The sequence below is a fragment of the Anabas testudineus genome, chromosome 10 (genome assembly GCF_900324465.2).
Source record: "Anabas testudineus chromosome 10, fAnaTes1.2, whole genome shotgun sequence".
NCBI classification, from domain to species: domain Eukaryota; kingdom Metazoa; phylum Chordata; class Actinopteri; order Anabantiformes; family Anabantidae; genus Anabas; species Anabas testudineus.
The window spans coordinates 16,303,338-16,326,522 of record NC_046619.1 but is presented as its reverse complement, the minus strand read 5'-3'; the positions used below and the strand labels follow the sequence as shown (position 1 = coordinate 16,326,522).

General features: G+C 39.4%; 1 protein-coding gene across 5 annotated transcripts in view; it reads left to right on the top strand.

Annotated features, from left to right (window-relative positions):
* Positions 1-23,185, top strand: part of diaph2 (diaphanous-related formin 2) — a 326,327-nt gene that overhangs the window by 51,132 nt on the left and 252,010 nt on the right. The gene's annotated exons all lie outside the window — the stretch shown is intronic.

The window sequence follows — 23,185 nt, the reverse complement described above, 5'->3', positions numbered from 1 at the left end:
AATGTTCATCCCTGTCAAACCACTGACTGAAGACCGGAGTCCTGTGTGAGCTTAGGTCCAAGAAAGGAAAGGTTTTGTCATTCACTGTTAGAGTCTTTTCTATTGAGCCAGCCTACACGCTTCCTCTTACCGTAACCGAATACATGAACACAACCATAAAAACTTAGATAATGCTGGAGTGAAAACTGGATGTTGTAAAACAAAGAAAAAGCAGGGTGTCGAGGATTGGTCACTTTGGCGTTACCTGTGTACTTTTAATTGATATATTTGTGACTTGTCATTTCACAAGTTTATTGTGAACATATGGCCATTATGTTAGTAGGTTATCATGTTGCATTTATATTTCCCACAAAAATGTATTTGTGATCGCACTTTAGTTTTATAGGAGCATATTTTTTAGGAGACTGACATGGATGAGTCACTAGTGTCTTAGCGGCCTCTCTAACTAGTTCCCTTCTTGTATGGTCACTTAGTTTCTGAAGAGGCATGTGTAATATAATTGTAAAAATGTACTTGAAATGTTCTTGTATCAATCCTATAACCTTGCTCTTTAAAAACCTTTTTAGGAGCTGTTTTAAGTGTTCATGATATAATGTTTGCCCAGGATGCTGATTCATGAGCAGCTTGACCTTCCAGATATATGTATTTATACCGCAGCCCTTCAAACATATGCACTGCGCTCAGATGATCCCCATTTATCTAACTATCTAAATGACTTCTTAAACCAATTGGCTTCAGCAGTGATGATTTTAGTTGAGTTAATGTAAAAGGGCTTCTCCTATCACTTATTTTAGTTTAGTTTTAATTAATATTACTTTGTAGAGATCTGTTTTTGATTTCACATGAGTGTTTTTTGTCAGAAAAATGACGATTTAATGTTAAAATGAAAGATGAAAACTTCTAAGGGGGGTGAATACTTCATAGGCAATGTACTCACACACCTTTTGCATGCAGCATATTTTCTCAGACGTTTGCTTTACCATTATCAACAGACAGTGAAGTGGAGACATGAAATGGTGTGCCTTTATATAGCCACTAGTGTTTCAAAGATTCAGTATTCTTCCATTGTACTTACACACCACATGAAAGCACTAGGCTATATTAAGTTTGAACTGTGTGAAATCTCATTTCTCTAACTTGAAAGTCCACTTGTAACTTTGACAGTCTTTTCCTGATGTGGTACCTTGGATAGCAACACATGGCATGTGGCCTAATGACATGGCCAAGTCTTTGTGCAGGGGCTGCTGAAGATGAGAATTAATGGTAGAGCTCAAATGATGACCTTTTATTCCTCAATTATAATTTCTCCCATGGAAGCACTGACTGAAAGTTGGCTTAACAGAATGTGAGTTACACTTAAAAAGGGAGCCATGTTTTATGAGCACGTCAGAGTCACACTTTCTCTATTCTTTTAGCTTTGCCGTAGAATGCTTGTATGCTAGTTGATTCAACATTAATCTGACATCAGAGGTTCATAGTTCATTTTATACTGATCTTATAGAGTAATAACATTTCCTTCACAGATCTTTTGCATTTTTTAATCTTAAAAGTCTCGGAAATAATCCAACCACCTCTCCTCTGCAAACTGAAGTCAGGCAGATGCACAGAAAGAGATGGGTGAGAAGGGTGCACACATGTAAACACAGCGTTTCATTTGTCCATGACTGTTTGGTTTTATCAGCTGATTTGAAGAACTCATGTTCTGAGTAGACCAGGTCTCCTCATTTGTAGAAGATGTGGCCTTATGTGTCTTGCACCACACAGATTGAGTGAAGGGTTGGAAAAGAATTGGAGGAAAAAAATAATACATAATAAAATAAAATATATATTTTTTTCCCTTCTAAACTTGTCCGGTGAAGTCATGAGTTGCACAAAAATATTTTCTTGTCATATCAAAGGGAACAAGGGAAGGAGAGGTCTTATGACAACTCATGACAACTCAGCAACCAAGAGTACCTTATTATGAGGCTGGGTTATAGAAGCCATGGTTCATCTTTTGTCTCCTTGTTTCCTCTCCTACCTCAGGCTACATAAAAATGAAGGTCTTAATTGGTTTAAGGGTTGTTCACTCCTACATGCATTAACAACTGCAACATCAAGCTGGGCTAGAATAGGTGGAGGGGGAGTTAGCAGCATACAGTAAGAGAAAAAAATAAGGGGCACACATTTAAAATGTTCCCAAGTGATACCTCAGTTACCAAGGGATAGCTTCTGTGTGGGTGTGTGCATGAGAGCAAAAGAGGGGTGTTTTGAACTTGTATGCCATGAAAGGTTGCAGGGGAAAAGCAGTGTAGGCCATGTGGCCAGGTTGAGATTTATTTCCATTCAGAGGACCATTATTGTTGACCTTGTCTTGCCTGGGAAAGCCAGAGTAAACAGAGGCCTAATAAATCAACTTTAACAAGCCCAGTAGTCCTGGCTGGTGGAGCAGCCATGCAGCTCTGACACGCAGTGGTGGATTAATCCACACTACCTCCTCTCCACGGAGGATACCTGTAGAGTCTGATTTGGCTGATAGTTTGTATGCTGACGCACAGGGACGTTTAATTGCTCCACTGAATGCATCTCCCCAGCCAGTGTGTTTGCATTCACACTCTGGGCTGTGTTTGTGTGAAAGACACAGAGCAGTCAAAAGAAAATGCATAATCACGTTCTTGTGCAGAATTATTAGACTACACTAGAAATTTCATTACATGCTTACCTGGTGTTCCAGTGCAGGATATTTTTGTTGAGCAGATTGACTTGCCTGCCAATTTAAGTCCTCATCAGTTTCATATCTCCTCCACATCAAGGGGCATCATCAATGATTCATACTTTATATGGCTGCTCCCTGCAGTGTAAATGCATTCGTAAACATCCTTATATGCTCCTGGCAAAGTAATATAACTGTTTATTAGTTACTATTGCATTTTTGTCTGTAACCTCAGATGATTGTTAAATTGTAGCTTTTTCTTTAGCAAATGAGATAAAAATTACAATATTAAATCACAACAACGTGGTGTTTTAGTATAACTCCACCAAAGGCACACAAACACACATACACAAATGTACGCATCCTAGCCCATGCTCAAATTGCACCCTCCCTCACCCTAAATCTCCTGTTCTTTGCCTCAGGGGTGTAAATGTGAGTGGGTGCTGAATGGTAATTTTTGAGTGTAGGTTGTGGGATGGATTTAGTGTGAATATATGCAGAATTGGCACTGTCAGTCAGTCAATAAATCAGTCTGTCATTCTAGCTGACAGGTGGTTGAGGGTAAATCCATGATATGATGTAAAGACGCATTCAGAGCTTTGCTCTTGGGACAGAGCACAAAAACAATTAATCTAGTGTGTCCAGAAATAAGTTGATGCATGTATCTATGACCCGTTATATATGGGTGAGAGGCTTTCCTACCTCAGTCCTTTTGTTTGCTGCAATCTTACAGTACACTGGTTAAAGTTGACGTGGGTGCCCACATGTACGTAACACCCTCAGCATGTGTGCATGGGTGTGTATAGGCAAGTCAATGCAGGGGAGTTATTCTTCTATTGTCATATTTTTGGTGTGGTTGTGTTGTGTCCCAGGCTGCTGCACAGTGGGTGAATATCAATGCAGTGTGGCGTAGTGACGGGGACTGGAGCTGACATGTTGTCACACTGTGATGAAAAGCACTCTGAGATGATGTGGCGGGAGTGTTCCTCCTGTCCACAGAGAGATGGCAAGCTGGCGGTGGCATTTGTGTATTCTCGTTTGTGCTTCCGTGCCTGTGCGAGAATGTGTGTGTGCATACTTTTATTTTCTCTGGGTGCATTTTGATTTTGTACACCTATTGCTTGGCATTCAAACCCATATCACTTTACACGCAAACTGGGTGGTTTTGCTTGTTTTTTTATGTAGCAGTGACAAAGCTGTATCTAAGCATGTATGCCACATAAATACATCTAAGCTAACATGTTTATTAGCAGCAAGCTGAACAGGAAACCAACTGAGGCTACTAAATCTGTCACCACGCAAGGGCATGAAATGTTTACGAATAACCGTTTATGGTTTTTTAGTCCTTTCGTTGAGGTAACATTAAGGGTGTATTGACATACTGTACTAACATAGGCACTACTTTTTGAGTTTGATCTCTGCAATTCACATCAGAATATTCTGGTACAGATGCCCAGTTTTCTGACATACACTGTCAGAAATGCCACTGCGCATCAAACAAAGCATTTTCTCAATCTCTGTTTCTCTTTCTTGCCAGTATTCTCAAATTTCACAATAACTCCATCATATCTCTGTAAAGTAAGTGTACATTCTAGCCACAACACCCCGTGGAGCTGACATGTAAAGGGAAAGAGTCACTGCTCGCTGGCTGTAGTGGCATCCCTGCTAGGCTTTTGCAAAACTCATGGGGTACGTTTAGGCCTCTTGTTTCCTGTTTTGGGCAAAGGTTCAGCTCCCATGGGCTTTGGCCTGTTTAAAGCTTTTCTTAATGCAAATGTCTTTTCCTCTGTGGACCTTCATGGTGAGATAAGACACAGACCCCACCTGGTCACTTCCCAAGCTATGTCAGTTTAATTATGGAACAGAAGGCCATGAAGAACATGAGTGCAAAAGGTTCCTTCTTCATCTTTGTCAGTGACTTTTTTGTATTAGCTCAACATACACACACAAACAGATGCACAGACAGGTTAATATCATGTAGATTGAGTGTTGATTGTCTAGGTATATTCAAATAGTACTGGAAGTGTCCAAGTAGTCAAGATACCCGTTTTAAAAAGAACAAAGCACATAAATATAATCCTCCTACGTATATACCATCCTATATGTTACTAAAGACATCATGTATTGAGAGTGTTAGTTGTAAAACTTTGAGAGATTTATATTACACATAACCTTGAGGATTCCCAGGTATGAGAAAGTAGATGGTCTTTTGAATCCAGCTTTTTTAATCTTCCAGTGTATCTTCCTTTGTTAGTGTGTTTTACAGCTGTGCTTTGAAGAAATTTATTTCATAAAATTGAGGAAGGATCGATTTAGTTTCTGTGTTACTTCTTTGTTGATATTCTGCATGGGATTGGGAAGTCAGCCTTTCTAAATTTAGTTGATCTATCCTTCCTAGCTCGACTCCTTACATGCTTGCTCATACCTTGTTTGTACCATTGAATCTCTACAAGCAGCACTGTGTATGTGTGCGTGAGAGAGAGAGCATGAGTGGGACAAGGTTTTATAACATGGTGGACCCCCACAAATAAATCAATAAATGGGAAATGCTGCTGCACCATTGATGAGGGAATTATCTTCCGTCTCCATCCATCTGTCCAGAATGTTTTGGGACAGAAGTCGTCACCTACTCAACTTCTGACCACAACTCAGAGGAGCTGCTTTCAAAAAGGATTTGAATATGGCCCACTCAGATTCCATGTCTAGATGTAGGAGAACTTCTTCAGGAAGTGGAGGAGTTTAAGGAGTTGAAGTTGAACTCATGATAGCTTCAGCCATCCAGTCGATACAGGTGCCCCTCTTGCTCTCCAGGCACAGTTACAACACAGCAGAGCTCAGCTGGGGGATCATGCTCCTATCCCTGATTCCTGTACTGCCAAGTGGTGATCTCTTAAGTAGTGGCTTCATGTAATCTTCCCAACCTGGCCAGGGTGCTCAGGCTTTGTTAATTCCAACTAGGTCATCTATCTCCTTTGTCCCAATTTCACCCTTTGCCATGTCTCCCTTCTCTTGCAGACTTGGGTTGCAGCATACCATGTCATTTCCACAGAGCAGTTCTTTTTGATACAATAGTCTCATTGAAGTGCTCCTCTCCAGATGTTTTCTCCATAGATAAATCTGCTATTCAGATCTCTATAATTGATTGTAATATGCAGAATTAATGCCTGGGGTTATAAAGAGAATTTTTGGAAACGTTTTTCCCTTTCCCTTTGAAATTCAAAACAAGAAAGCGCCACAATGCACTTTTTTCTTCTGCCCAAGCTCAGCATACAAGTGCAGTGCAGCATTGCCTATTTGCATATTCACCAGCTGACTATGTGCAAAACAACTTGGGTATTGTTACAGACGTAATTAGGAAGATGATCAAACAAGCTTTTTTGCAATGTTCACTCCCTCTCACGCTGTTTGGAGGGACACTTATACGGTTGCCAAATTTCCACTGAAGAGTTAAACTTTTATTGCAAAGAGTGACTGCTGACAGCAGTACTGAAGTGTATGTGATGAATGTGAGTGTGTGGAGTGTGTGCTGTTGTCAAGTTCATAAAAAGAGCGTCACAGAGCTATGCAGAGATGTGAGAGTGAGAAACACAGACTGATAGAGTGACACAGAGTGAGTGTGAGTAGTAAGTGCATTTGAAATTTCAGTCTGTTGGTAATAATAAGGGAACCTCGGCAGCCCTTGTTGAATTATAGATCACACCAGCATGATTGGATGAAGTTAGGCCATTGTAACACCAACTTAATAATTTACAAATTGTATTACTACGGTAATAACTGCATGAAGACTGTAATTATTTTTTCCAGTCCTCCCACATAGAAGAAGAGATGCTCTTTATATTGCATGTCTTATAAGCCTTATTAAGACATTTCATTAATTGTGTCTCCTTTAAAGATGCACTTCTGTGTAGTCTTTTTAGCCCTTTAAAGTGATTTGATTTCATTTAAAGGCCAAAATATTAAGAGGTTACTGTGGTTCAGCGGATAATTCAAGGTTTGTTCAACTGCTGTGTTTTTCTAGTGATTTCCAGCAGAAAGTACAGTGACACAGTAAGTGCACCCTGCATCCTCATCCCACTAACCCATGTCCTCATTTCGACCATGTTATAAGAATGGGATTTGGTCACTGATTCACTCACTGGTCACTGAACACTCAGCAATTCAACCTATTTGGCTTAATCAATGTGTGCTCATATGCTGACATTAAAAGCTGCACGCACACACACACAGCATCATTTACTCATTCCTGCCTCTCGTTCTTATTCTTGGCACATTTGTCTTCAACATTTTCCCTGTTGTGTTTCCTTGCCTGCCTGATTTCATGACACTTTGCCTGCGTACATGTGTCATGTCATCTTGACTTTACATGAAAATACTTTACAGTCAATTATGTCTTTGATGCTTGTGTTTATGAACAAAGGATGTCGCAGCTTTCAGTCCTGTAGATATATGGAGGGATTGCCTTTCTAGAGAATAAAAGGAAGCAGACTTCATGATGATTGCGTAGGAAATAAGAATATACACAACCAATCCCAGTGTTTGAGGACACTCGGGCTGGTAGTGATAGGACCATGGAACAACCTCATTAACTTCACCCGCTGTTGTTGGCAATAGGTGAAAATCAAGTCAGGCAGGCGCACATATCTTGGAGTCGGCCACTTTTTTCCCTTGACAGTGTGCTTTTTCTTTTTCCTTAATGTATAGTGACAGACAACTAAGTGTGTGTGTGTGTCTGTGTGTGTGTTTTCACGCCTGAATCCATATGCTGGTGCAGTTTGCCTGCAGATTGCAGAGGCAGGACTTCCTCTGGAGATGATGATGTTCCATCTTAAGCAGCCTGATTTTCACGTTTACATCAGTTGGAAGGCAGTGGATTAATAGCATACATTTGACAGCTCTGTGTTGACACTGCGTTAATACAGTGTCAGAAAACAAATGATCTCTGTGCTTTCTAGTCATTTACTGTACTTACTTAATAACTGAAAATGTCGACTGTTTCTGACTAAAAGCGCATTTGTTTTAATGGAGCTGTCATTTTCTTAAGATCTTTAACTGACTATAGTCAGATTTGTGTATATGCATGCTTGTGTAAGGATGATGTGTGAAATGTTCTTTTATTTTTGAAAGGCTACAAGCTTGAAAAATTATTTATATGTGGTATTGATTGTGTGATATCAGAGTTCTGGCTACAAATGAGGTAGTTAAAATTGTAAATCAAAACTAGATAAACACTGTGAAAACTGGGGTATTTGTATATTTTCTATTGTATTAGTTTTTGTCAGCAGACTCTTGTGCAGTTCTTTGTTTTGTGAATGCTGCAGTGACACAAAACACCACTACTCTGGGCTACAGTTTTGAATCCCTCCATTTATGTTCAGTGAAAACAAAATGAAAACAATAGGCTTTTTAAAGAAACTTTTTTACTAGGCCCAGTGGTTATACAGCCTATTTGTGACTGTCTTTTTTATTAGTTTTTTAGGATGGAAAGCTCTTTTTGCAGATGACTACAAATAATAAAAATATAAAACCAACAACAAAACATTTAAAATAATTTAATTGCTATGAAAGAAAGCCATAATTAGCCTGCCAGGTTTAGAAGAACTAATGGAGGGCAACTGAGGCAAAACTAAATAGATGGAGTTTCAGAGTTTTTTGTCACTTTCTTTGTGAAAAAAGAGAAATAACACACAATAATACAAAATTAAGAGCTGAGTAAAAAGGAAATCATTTATTTTACTTTGAGGTATGCTCATTATGACATCAATAACCTTTATTATATTAAGGTTGATGCTGTGATTTCATAATACACTATCACGGCACTCATTTATTTTATTTCTTTTAGTCATGAATAACGATGAAGCAGATGCAATAGCAGCACATACAGTTGAAAAACATATAAATTTCTTTCATCTGTGCACTGAAAATTATCATTTAAATCTGAGCAATCTACTACCTTGTTGGTCTTCTCAGCTGGGTGTCAGTGAACCACTTTCTTCCAGCCTAGCCCAGGAACCTCTTCTGCACTGCAAGTCTTTTAATTGAGATGCTACGGTTGAAATTGAAGTGGCTGGGACCCACAGGGACTCCTATTTCAATCTTATCCTGTAAACTTTCAACTTGCAAGTTAACGACTATTTTAGACTGTTACGTTTAAGCACAAGGCATCCATCATTTAACACCATAACCTCTGTTTTCGTTTTTCGTAAAGTAATCGTTATAACAGCTTTTTAAAAAGTATGTGTCAGTACCAAGTTGAATTGGTTTTGATGTTCATAATAAATGGTGTGATGTGTTTTGGTGCACCCTAAAGAAAGAAGGCTATGCCTTTAGAAGGCACTATATACTTTATAGAGCTGGAGTTTTACAGTTAAAAATGAATCTGGAGGTTGCACCTTATATATTCTCTTGATATAAAAAGGTGCAACAGATATTTTTATATTTTATTTCACTTTCTTTTCTTTTGTTGCTTTTTTTCAGATACAAATGTAGATTATATTTAGTGTTGTGTCTGGAAAACAGACTTTGCAGTCTGCACTCTAATAAAAAATAAAACAAGGTCTCACTTTTATTCCCACTGCTTTTGTAGCAATAATTCTGTCTTTTGTACTGTCTTCCTGTCTCTGTTACTTAAACACACACAGGGAATGACAGTTACACAGTCTCAATGAACATTTGCCAATTTCATCCTCCTTTACTGATTTTCTGTTTCACTTCGTCTTTTTAATCATCACACCGTTGAGAATCTCAGAGTTATAACTTTCTCTCTCTGCAGGACAGAATATAATTTCTTCTTAGATATGTGTGGGAGTTGTGGTTCTGTGCTACTGGTCTCAGCATCTCTGCAGCACCTTGAAAGCTTTGTTGGTTGCTTAGAAAAGAAGATGTTGGCGAGCTCTGGCATCATGCCAGCTTGTCCATCTTCCTCTACATGGGCTGCTGCTGCTTGGGGTCACCGTTCAGGTCATGCTCAGAATCCGTCAGCAGGACAAATTTTCCTTTCACTGTTCGGTGCACACACACGTACAAAGAGTGTGGGAAAAAAATAACAAACACCCAGCGGTATAATATTGTTGACTATTAAGACTTATCCAAACATTATCCTTTTTCTTGCAGTGCTGTCAGTGAGGTCTTGAATTGTTTGTAGATGAAAATATGAAATATCATTATGATAAATAGGATTACCACTCTATTTGTCTGGTCATTAGTTAGACTACATACAAAGGCAGATTCCATGTTGATATGTTTGGTACATGAATATATTTGGTCTTGGAACCTAAATTTCATGAGCAAAAACAAATATTGTGAGGGAACAATTTTCATCTAAATGTAGCCACAATTCTGGTACAAACATTTAAACCAATTTATAATAATGACACGTGCTTTCAGTATTGTATTGTAGACAATCAATAGAGTAGTTAATCAAAAAATAATATACAGGATATTTTAGGGAGCATTTAATGCTTTAAAACAAGATACTTTTGATGGGCATTGAGCACTACTTTTGGCTTTGAGAAAATAAATAACAGATTTATTCATAACCTAAATTATTGTCTGTTGCCCTTTACTAAAAATGGTAAAAGGACCTCACTTATATAGCGTTATCTTAGTAACATGCTTTACAACTGGCCTTTCATTCACACTTGCACTGACATGCCATGCAAGTTGCTGGCACGCAACTTGGGATTCAGTTTCTTCCATCTCCAAGTGTCTTCAAGTGTAGAGATGGGTCGAACTGCTGACCCTTGGATCAGTAGACAACCTGCTCCTCCTCCTTAACCACGTCAAACCACAAACCACAAAGCTAAATATTTTTAGACAGGATGTCATACTGTTTTTTTCCTTTTATATATTCACATATCTAAATTTGTAAGTCTAGTACTAAAACTGTAACAAAGGTGTTAATTAATTGTGTGGTTAATGCTGAGGCTGTTGTTTAGTTGTTGTGTGAGTTACATGTGATCTCTGCCGCTGACTGTTTCTAAATTCGGTGAATTACAGTGCCATGACTTTCAAGGGATATATTGACTTGTCACATTTCAGGTTTTATTTTTTTGTGTGTGTGTGTGGCTGGTGTGTGTACGCCTGTGGTTCAAGTAATAACTTTTCTACCTCATGTTCAAGAAAAATTCTGATATTAAAGTTGTGATTATCGGAGCTCTTTTGAAGAAGTAGACACATCATATTAAATGACATTCATCTAACATGGCTTGTAGTTGTGCCTTTGTTAATATCCCTTTTGATGCAGTGTTTATTTTTTTCCACCCTCTGTAAACACACACCTAGCTACAGTACCGAGTACCCACACAACATTATAATGTTCAGCTTTCCTACTTTGGCTAAAGCCCCTTGGAATTGTAATTCTCAGGTTGGCTCTGGGTTCTTTCTTCTCATCACATCTCTCTCTCTCTTTCTCACACATATACACACACTTGGCGCTCAGTTTGTGCTCTCTCACCCACTTTACCCTTCGTTAGAGGTTTCTGACATAAGATGGAGCTGTGGCTTCCCTCCGTTCTGCCTTTGATAGAGGTGTGGGGTCTAATGAAAGTGAAGCGATGGGAACTGGGAAGAAGCTGAGGGACTGTGTAAACCGTGGGGGTCTTAGTCTGGAATTGGATAGTTAGAAGGTTGCCACAGTGCATTAGTGCAGGGGACATGGGATAGGAATGTTGGGAATGGCTTTTTTCACCAGTGATTGGGTCCCCTGTCAACAAGCCTGCTGGTTTAAATGATGCCTGATTAATTGAATGAGCCACACACTCCACATGGACTAAACTGATAAGGACTCCATGCAACACACTAAGTCCCTTGTTTTATTTTCACCACAATTGCAGAATGAATGTGTTCAACACAGTTTAAATTATCCAATGAAACAATATTACCCACAGCACAGCACTGACAGTTTGTCAGCGTATCATGGGTTCTCACTTTTGAGCTCAGTAATTGGCTTCATAGTAAAAGAATAGCAGAGAAACTTCCACATCTGGTACTGCTGTTCAGAGATTGTCAGTTATGTTACTCTGCAGGTCAATCAAGGCCTCTTACCTTGCTTTGTACTGTTTGCTTGGCATATGGGTATGATGAAATAGGATGTCAACACAGTAGGCAAGCCTCCAACACTACAGTAGACTACAGTACATCTAAGAGATTAACTAGGTATTCAGATGTATTAGAAACTATTTCAAAGGATTAAAATGTTTCAGCCTCACCTAAAGTGTGACATCAAATACAGTTTCTTCACTTAGGGAGGGTAAGCGGATTTAGGCTCTCTCCTTTCATTATGTCTCGCATGCTGTTGAAACAGCCCATGACGGACTGGCATCAACATGTGCAGAAAGGATCGATTCCTCCTCCTTAGAAGCCGACAAATGCTGGGCCCCACGACTTTGCACCGATGCATTAGAAGATTAAAAGTAACGTCTGGACGTGGCAGCCGTTTCCTAATTGATCCTAAGCTTCCTCCTCCCACACACAATCTCTACTCTCTTCTTCTCCATCAAATGAGGTGCTGCACTGTATCGATCCCTGACGCCAATTTCTTGATTGCAAATTCTGATGTGAAGAATCCGGCCTAATGCCATAATCATACACTTGTGATTATGGGGGAGTCTCTTCTAATCAAAGATCCAAGGAACCGTGCCAAAAGGCAGCATGGGGATGCAATCAGTATGTGATCATTCAGGGAAACACACTGAAAATACCCAGCAACATCCTGAGTTTTTCTTTCTTTCACTACTTTGGTTCCGGCAAAGGCACGATATTCAACTGTGAATCTACAGTAATTGCTATTTGCATGTTAAATTATTGTACTCATCAGTGTTAAGGTTGGATTTTCAAAATGGCTGGATCAAGCCATTTGTAGCTCATTTCTGGTACGCTTGAATCACACTCCACAGTCAAAAACAAGTGGTGGAAGAGTTTGTTGCAGCACGTGAGAAAACGAAACTAGAAATAGTTCACCTTATTTTGGAGACCCATAAACTAATGGAGTACACTGGCTTGTAGTTATTTATAAAGATGAGCTGATTTTACTGGGCAGCATTGACATCTCTGGGTATCTACTTTAATGGTGTATCAGAAGTTCAGCTGGGGTCACCGGTAGAAGCTGACAGGGTGAAGTATGTTGTTTCCCCCATTGACATCAGCTACTGGTCCAAGTAGCTAATTAGCTTAGTAAAGTGGGAGGTGGAGCATGGATGCTTCCTCTAAAGCTCACTTTTTAATAAGCTGATTCTTCTTTTAACAGAACAGAGAGACCCCTAGCATCCAGCTGACCCCCGTACTTAACATGTGTTAAGAGTCAGGGCAGTGGACTAGAAAGTCAGGCGGTGAGGAAGAGAGGGTGGGAGAAAGAAAAAGTGTGTGTGTTGGAAGAAATTAAATGTCCTCATAGGACCTCACTTTTCTCTACACGGTGTCATTGAAGTATGGTGTAGATGATAACAATTTCAGCTTGTTCACATTGATGAGAATTTTTTTCTTTCAACGGCTCGTTCAAAGTCTCATGTGGAGGGATTGTTTTTTGATGTGTGGCAATGAGGTACTTCAACTGCTATTGTTTAATGTATGGGGAATAGACCTTGATGCACATCCTGTCTTCACAGAGATGGAAATGAATTCAGTGTGGAAGTGCACATACCTTTCAGTGGTATTGATGGGTTAGCATTTTATTTGATAGTTTTGTTTCTGCTCTTGATTTTTATGTAGTTGTTGGAGACAGACGTATCTTGTCAGTAGCGTGAGCAGGGAGACATACAGTACAGCTTGTGTGAAATAGTTACATTAGCAATCAGGTATCAATACAGCCCTGATTCAAGGAGCCAAATGAAGACTGACGTTTGTTACTTGATTGGTCCTTGAAATTCTGATGATGTTATTATGAAAACCATCACAACCACCATTGAACTTATGTCAATTCCATTCACTTGTTCAGAATTGGTTATAATGAAGAATATCATCATTTTTCAGACATGTATATGATGTTTGGAAGACTAACATTTACATCAGAATGCACTAAATGTGAAAAATGCCCTAAATGAGCTGTGCTTGAGACTAAAATTGCCACAGGAAAAATAACTTTCCCTTTAACAATATAAACATGTACAGCATAGCTAGAATGAAAACATATTTCCCCTTTGATAATGTACTTGTCTGCCGTGATGGTTCATTATAAGTAATGGTTTTCACTAAGTAGTCAAAAAGCAGCATGGATATCATCAATTGAGTAAATGGTTCTGAAGATGTGTCTTTTTGGAAAATAGTACAAGCAGCCATCCAGCGCTGCAGTAAATGCAGTTGATAAACATCTGCTAATAATGAAAAATGGAATATTGAAAAAAGAAATCAGTTCCTTTTTGTTTTTCGGAATCTGATTGTACATCAAAATTTAAATCCCTTCTGTACCATTTGTTTCATACAGTCTTCCCAGTCTGCCTGTCTTTGCTGCACTCCCAGCCTGATGTTCACACTTCCTGCCTGCAGAGGGTACTCACTGACTGCATTAAGAAGCGCAAACCAAACCCTTCATTCCAACAGTCACTCACTATGTTACGTATCTCTCACATGTATGTGTGCTGGTGTATAGATCTTAATGGAAAACAAGAACAGAAGCAACCCTACCTCTGTTTTTACACCATGATTTAGATTCACATCTGAGGATTACATCTGTATCTGATTAGGCATTCGGATAAGTGTGAATTGAATGGTGACATGATTGCAAAATTGGCAACTTAAAACAAAACCAAAAATAAAAAAGCACATAATAGTACTGGACATGTGGAGCAGGTGCAGCCCTGTACAAGGTTGCAGCAAACCATACTCTTACTAGGGTTGCCAAGATTAAACGAATGGGATTTTATGTAAACTGCATGTCAGCAGAGATACACACTGATCCTTTTTTCCACATGGCTGGGGGGTTTGGGAGTTGCTACGCTATAGTGTGTTTTTGTGTGTTTATGTGTGTGTGTGTGAGTGCTCTTTCTGTGTGCCAGGTCTATTTATTTGTTCTCCTTTAAGCCAGATTTGGGCAAAGACAGACATAAGTACATACCTGTACACACGCTGTCATAGGGTCATTCTCATACTGTATTGAATATGATGTGGAAGCTTTAATAATGGCTGTGAGCTGTAGCTGGAAAGGTGGAAAGGCATTGATTTATTCCCACGTTTTCTGGGATTTTTATAGCATTTGCTAAATGTCATTACACTGCAGGTGGGGAGGTGATGAACTGTAATAAACTTTGATGTGGATGGGTGTGTGTCTCCTGTCATTGGCTCATAAACTGGAACACTGTGACAAGTCTCAAAAGATCTACTACCCTCTCACCAGCTGTCATCTTTTCAAATGCATACAGCACACATAACCACACAGAAATCTGACTGAATCAAAGTATTATTATATTTTTTTACTTACTGATGTGTGAACAGCTTGCGTTGCTATATAGTAAATAGTGGGTAGTAAAATCTGGAATCTACTATACACACTTTAACATGTCTGGGAATACTGATTGATTCTGTGGGTTAGGTCAAAGGTATAGCTCAGCAGTGATACAACAAAATGATCCCTCTTGTTAATGTGCAGGAATTGGCACGTTTTATTTTAACTCTGTACTGTCAAAAAATCAATAACTTACAAATGAGTTTTCAAGTCAATGTTAATCAAAATGCATGAAAATACTTGTTTTAAGCCAAACCTATTTCAGCCATTATGTCACAATTTAACTGAAACTAGGATTCATCACTGGCATCGGTTGTTCTGTTAATGGGATGTTACAGTTAAATGTTCTATTAATTTAGTTTTTTAATAGAAAACAAATTATTTTGTGTGATATTTTCAAAAAAACATTTGCTTGACTTCTAGTTTGTTTCCCTCTTTTATTTTAGACTACTTTCCACATCACTTCTTTTTCATATATTTTGTTTGTACAGGTATAATGTATGCAATAAGATCATAGTGGATTATTATAAATGTTGACCAATGAATCACTGCAATTTTTGTTGAAATGCTGCCAGCATGGTGAGTATGACATTGATTGGATGGTGATAGTAACTGTAATAATGAATACGCAGTAAATAAAAGCTCTTTATGCTTAACAGTTGGTATAAGAGGAGGGCGTCCTTTTTCATACATGACATCTGCAACCACTCAGTAAGTTCTGTACAAATGGCTTCATAAAAACCTCACCAGGTGTTAACTTTTCGTTGTGTATTATTGTTTTTTTTTCTAAATACTATGACTCAGATAATATGAGCTTCATTTGTAATTGACATGGTTGTCTAAATAGTAGCTTTTACTGGCTTTCCTACTTCAAAAACTTTCATTGGGGTCTTCCTGTGTCAGTTAACTGGCTTACTCTACTGTTTCTTCCTCAGTATTAAACAAATGCATCCTAGTGTCATCTAATATTAAACAGCCATTAATTCTACCACCCACTCTTCTAATCTCAAATGAGCAAATTTGTCCTTGTTTTCTATCAACAAACAACTGCTGTAGATGCACCTTGAAGGTCAAGCCCCATTCCATTTAATTGCGCTGGATGTTTCTGATAGTGTTGCTGGGGCAGAGATCTTGCTAAGTGTGACATTAGTATTCACACACTTGTTTATCTTCCATTGTATAATTTTTTTTTCTCTGGTTGTAATTGTCATCACATTCAAATGAAGCCCAAGTTAAAAAGCATTTTAGGATAGTTGTCAGTTACTTCATTGCTGCAGTGTGGGTGTCTCCATTAAGGAGTCCAGGTGCATTCTCAGGGAACCACTTGGGAAGCAGCATTCTCTTCACTCATGCCAGCACTGTGCAATCACTGAAGGAAAGAGAGTAGAGCTCTCAGATATGGAGGACTCAAGGAAATCTTTATTAAAAATTCCAAATGTTGTTGATACAAAGCACAAAGACCATAGAGAGGATGACAGGGTTCTTGACTTTTGATTGAGGTATGCACTTGATGATGAATTACTTCAGGTTTTTAAATCCTCTTGCATGTTGGATAATGATAGCTTTTTAGCAAAAGCGCACATCAACACCGCTCCCATAATTCTTAGAGATGCTTAAAGAGGTTCACACCCCAGTGCCCATGTGCACTCGTCGTATTTTACCAAACAGAGCCAATTGTGTGCATTTACAATGCGATAAACCTCATTATGTCTGCACACTAACCAGTTGTGCATTATCTGAAATGGTTTATGGGGCTTATACAGGCCAATTTACCACAGCGCTTGGTTCCATTGTTGGTCCGTGAATGTGATGCTTGTCTTAGCCTGACTGAGCTAATGTTACTCCTGCTCAGAATGAGGATGCACTCTTCCTTTAGAGTCTTTGTATTGAGGTGATTAAACCCCAGGGATTTTGCGTCCACAGCAGGACATTATTGCTGTCACTGGTGCATAACAAGTCGAATGCACCTTTTTGTATGTTAATCATCCTACTCTTGCACTTGTGTTACAAGGAGAAAATATTTTATTGAGGAGGTTTTTAGGAGCTTTTACTGTTTTTAGAGAGGATCAGCATAAAAACTTAGCCAATCTATACAGCTCTGTATTGTGTTGTAAAGTGATTTAACACAATCAATATATGTTGCATAACTTAAAATTAAATATGGATAAGGAAGTCTCAATAGACAAGGCTCAGAGGTTAGAACATCTGCTTTCAGCCATTATCTCTTGTGCATGTTGAGTGGTGACAAATTGATTTTAGTATTGGTTTTATGGCAGATGTGTTTAGAGTGGGGTTTCACAGAAATAGGTTTAACCAAAAGTAGAGCCTATAGAATGAAGGCTTCATAATCACCTACTGATCATGATATCCAGCACAAATTGTCATACTGATGTTTTCTCACTGATGTAGAATTAGATTTAGTAATCTACTCTCCCGATTCACATCTGCACTGACAGCTGAGCCTATATTCTTGTTTATCTTTGTGCTCTGTTCCCACTGCTACCACCATCCCTCCAAACAAAAATTCCATTATTGTGACAACTCTCTGAGGTGTTTGTAGATGCAGTGACAGGCAAGTCATACTCACTCACTGCATTTCTCTTGAAACCTAATCTCCAGCATGGCCTTGCTCACCCACTGATGGGCAGATAGTGGTGGGAAAGGCTGCTGATACACTTGCTGTCACCAGCTCCACTTGAAATATGTCTTCTCTCATTAGTATTGACTCTATGCTTTGGTTTTATAGTATCTCGCTGGTGACCCATGAAAGATGAAGTTAAGGCAGGGCCATGGTGCTCAGTAGCCCTTGATTGCGTCAGGAACACGTCTGTCATCACTACACCAGCTAATGCTAGCTCTAAGTGGTGTTACTCCACATAAAGCTATGTGTATAGGCAGAAGGACTCAGGGACTATTTAATATTTGTGGTTATTGATCGTGGCCCCCGTAATGTAATTTCACCATCCTTTTTCCTCTTAGCAAATATTGGGGTTAAAAGGAAACCGTCACCCATCGTAAATCCTCTTCCTTTTCCCATTGGTTTCCTCTTCATAGCTCGTTCTCTCTCTCTCTCTCTGTATCTCTATCTCTCTCTCTCTTGTTGCCCATTGGGCAAGGGCCTAGAGCAATAAAGTCCTCTGGCTGATGGAATTTTATGGTTGGCATCTTGGCAGACTCCTTCATTACACTTTTATCCTTGTCAGTCTTCAGGCAGCCCAGAAAACTGTCTGTGTGGAAAAAAATCATAAAATCCTGTCCCTGTCACCAGGCAAATTTAGATAACTAATTTTCAGTTCAAATTATAAATCTTTTAACTTGGCTGCCTGGGTGGCTGGCTGGCAGAGAGAAGCCTACAGAGCAGAAATTTGAGCAATCTTTGCCTACTCATCAGTGTCTTGGAGGAAGCATATCAGTCTGTAGTGGTTGGCAGGGATAGTTGAACCAGACAGCGTTACGGTCAACTAAACAAAATGGAATGAGATGAAACGCTGAATGATTTGGGGTCAAGTAATATGTTCATGTTCTATTACACACTGGGATGATTGTAAATTGGATAACAGTAGCTTGTGCTGCTTGTGTGGAACATTTTGTTGAAGAGATGCAGTATATGCACTACAAGGGGCACCACTGACAAAAATGCACTTATGCTTATGCTTATGTTTCCTCACATGCACTCAAATCTAGACAGTTCATATACAAAGTAATAAATGATGGGTTACTTCATTATTTACAGTTCTTCCTGTGTTGTACAGTATATATATATATGTGGGTGTGTGCATAAAACCAGAGCATGATGCCTGTAGATGAGTCTGTTTCACACTGAAAAGCACTCACCTGGTTAAATCCTTGTGCATTGTGTCTTTATTACATCAGGGAAAAGCTCTTGTGCATTCTGATAGAACACTCCCTGATGCTGTTGTCTGGAGACAAAATCTGTATTGTAGGATTTACCAGCTCACTAAAACAGAAGATGCTACTCATCATCAACTTTTATCTGTTGCATATTTTGTAGTATTAGAAATCATTCAAGCTATTTAAGCAGTTTCTTTCTTCACAATGCTGTGGTAGTATCATGGGAAACTCCTCAAATGAACTCCATTTGGTTTGGCAGTGAGTTTGTCCATGACAAAATGCATGTACATATGTACACACAATCACAAGAACACACAGGAAGGAATTTCTGTCTGCCTCCGCTTTGAAGCAGCAATGCCTGGGTGTTACTAAATCCCATTCTCAAAGAGAATTTTACCCCCCACGTCTGAGAGGCCCATGGCATTGGCACAGAGCACACACATAGGCACATACAAAGGCAAATACACAAACACAATCTACGTGCCTGATGCAATGTTCAGTCACTTGAGCAGACACATTTGGATAAATGAAACAGCATAGCAGTGTGTCTTCTCTTATTAGTGAAGTGTTGTTGTTACTTTTTGCATTTATGCAGTTCCTCTTCATGGTTTGTTTACTATATACAACACTGGAAGGAAAGGTTTTACTATTTGATTGTTGCACTGCTGAACTATTGTTTGAGTATTGCCTCATTTTGTATTTTGCCCCTTTTCCTATTGCTCTTCGAAGAACTATGTATGACAGCAAGCGCTCTCACACTGAAGGTCTATCTAAACCTAAGGTTTTGAGAGAGAATAAGATGAGGATCAGAGAGACAGGGGTATGGGTGGATAGACAGAGGGATAAAGGAAGGCAGTGCCCCGTGAGGCACCGGGAGTTTTGGTGTTACTGTGAAATAAGGTGTATGTTCATCTGAAATCCTGCTGCCTAGCCGTTGGCACAGTCTGCTGTGTTTCTTGTACAGGCCCTGTGTGAAAAATCACCTTTACCCACTGAAAGAAGCCCAATCTTATGGGCCATTGCTTGTCAACATAGTTTTGTAAACCCATTACTTCCATTTTGTAAAAAGAGAGCAAATTGAAGTTCTGAGTGGTACATATATGGATACCTAATGAGCCTACTATGTGTTTTTGCATGCATATTACCTGAACCTGTGTTTTTCTGACCAGTCTACATTTTTTCCTCAATAAGTTTACTGTTATTACAATATCTTATTGGCAATGCAGGAATCCCATTGAACAGAATCTTTGTGATAGATTTGCTATTTTCAATAGCTGCCCCTTCTCAGCATCATTCCAACCTAGTTTTGGTAGAGTTGTATTTGAATAAACTAAGATGAAGCAGTCTCTCCCTATATCCCCTCATATTTTGGGATGAACACACCGTGGGCCTTATCTTCCTTGGTATTCCTCTGTGACCTGCCAGGATGAACCCAGAGGAACGCAGAGATGGAGTGAAGACATAAAGGAAGAGATGTCATTACAAAGTCATACCCCAGGGTTTAACAGTTCACTGGAGAGGTTAACTGGTCTTGCTGCAAAGTGCCAGTTGGCATGGCTACCATTTCCCAGAGTATTTTTTTGCCCCATTGCTTGGTCTTCTCAGTGGTCTTCCTGCAATTGTAATTCAAATGTCGCCAATGGAGGCACCCTGCTGTGCTGAACTGAGTGTTGAAGAAACCCCATACTCATCCATCTGTTGATGTCTACACTCATGAAACTATGATATCCTTATTTCCTTCTAAACATGAGAGATCACTTGAAGCTGGGGAATGAAAAAAAAAAAACAAGGGACTCTTTTGTGGGAAAACGTCTAGAAATAATATTATATTCTTACAGCAATAATAATAAAACTCCCCATCTTTCTTTTATGACTCTCCAATAAGCGAGTTGTTTCTACATCTCAGAATGGAATAGAGAATAGGGAAGAAAGGCAGCACAGAAAGCAGGCAGACATGGACCCTGGTCTTTGATGAATGTCTCTATCTCTAGGCATTAGGTGTTCTATTTTTCATAGCAGGCCCTTCGGCCATGCTGGAGAGAGCTTGGGCCTCACATGCGCAGTCGTGCAAGGCGCCACAATCCTCAGAGATGGTGACTAATCCAGGCCTACTGTCTGGGGGCGAGAGTAGCCGTTACCAGCACAGCCGAAAGGTCACACCTGTCAGAGGTGGAGAAAAAAAGAGGCCAGAAAAAGAAGCCAGCAGTGTAGTGGCCTCTGCTTGAAAAGGTACAGCTTCATGGTGTCTTAGCTGACAGAGACACACAGTAACATACAGGTAAAAACCAGATATGAATAAAGGGATGACTAACTGGTTAACTCTTCTATGTACAGTTCCCTAATTACTAATTATTTATGTGGTAAATTTATAGCAATTTAATGACATTTACACATATTATAAGTTATAAATAGGAACTACAGTTTGAGTACTAAGACAAACCTTCACTTTTACCCATCAACAGGTACCATGTAGTTATGAGTATAAGTTGGTTATAAGTCGACAATAATTATAGACTCCCAAGTGTAGGCCACCAATTTATTTAGTAAGTAAGCAGAAAGTGCACCTAATTGACTAAACCACAGTTAAAATAATAATAATAATAATAATAATGATGAAACTAAACATTTCATGGTGGCATGGAACCTGAATAGAGCTGTAATGTTTCTAACAATTATTAGGCTTACATTACATATTTGTGCTCTTTTGGTGTTGTTAGCATACCATTTCTCACACCACTTATCTAATATTATCTATTATGACAGTTGCCTGTTATGTATGGCCATCTGCCCCAGTGATGTACCATTTATATTTTGTATTCGTCTATGTGTGGACAGTGGCGGTGACTTTTTTTCACTGCCAAGTATAGAAATGCTTGGTCTCCTCATTAAAGCTGTGGAAGGCAGCTTCTGCCTTTCCCTGCAGTGCTGCACTGTTGACATTATACCAATGTTCCTGGTGCATGGGAGGCACCACTGGACCTCAACATCAGCTAGGCAGCATACTGTACCATTGCTGGTGCTTCAGCCTCAATTCAACAGGAAAATTAATCTTGCTTTGTTGAACTAGTCAAGTCCAACCTGTGAAGCTGTTGCTCTGCTGGTGCAAGTACTTTGTTTTAAGTTTGGAGCCTTCATTTATGGGTAATTAAAGATGTCTATGTCTTTTATTAGGCTTGGTCTGGACAAAGACGCTTTGATGAATAGGCATTTCTACTGCTATTGAATGGGCTGCAGCCTCTTGATGGAGATTAATTAATAATGTGGATATTAGAGACAATGCCTTGGTTCCTGAGACCTTAACACAAGTGGCTTTGAGTAAGATTTTATCAGAGGGACAGCCCCTTTTGTTTTGAGGCAAATGCATTAATGGTTTAAATAACAGTCAGCGTCTGTCCCACTTTCTCTCAAAATCTATTTACATGCTAACATACAATCATGGACAAATGCCTTGCTTTACACATACACATTGTGTTTCTCTTTTAGCACAGATAACCTCTCTCACCCTTATCTGTTAGCTGTGCTGTCTGTGTGATGAAAAGATAATCTCTCAGTATGGGTTTGTCATGGGAAGATATTTCATAGATCATGTTTTTCCTCTGATGGGGTAGCACCAGACAATTTGAAATCTTATTTATCTAGCTAACTGGGAAGAGGACAGGAAATGTATCTGTTGTTATTAGAGATGAGACAACTCAAACACAGACATGAGAAGGAGATCAAAGTGGACCACCCTGGAAATAATAACTAAATCCGATGTACCCAGCCCAGCACTTTGAGGTTCAGGGAAATGCAGAGCTTTGTGGGTTTGCACATGTGTTTGTCTGTGCTTGTGTGAGTGTTTGTGTGCACCTGCATGTGTGTTTACCTGGACAAAGCTAAGTCTACTCCCATTTACAGTCTTGTCCAAGTTGAGGGTCAGTATTGCAAACTCAGATACACACACACTCAAATACCAGCCATTCTGCTTCTGGCAAGGCCCATCAGCATTCTCCCAGGGCTACCATTGTCGTAAATCACACTTGTCCCCTCCATCAGAATCTGCCCACAGAACCTGTGTAGGGATTGGACATCATTAATGTTCCTGCCAAATCATGTTTACCTGAGCCCAGTTTTTGTCCTCACTCATCCTGCCTATTTTTTCCCTATTTGTTATTTTTTGCACATTTTGTGTCTGTTTGTTTTTGGGTTAGAGAGCAGGACCAGGAAAG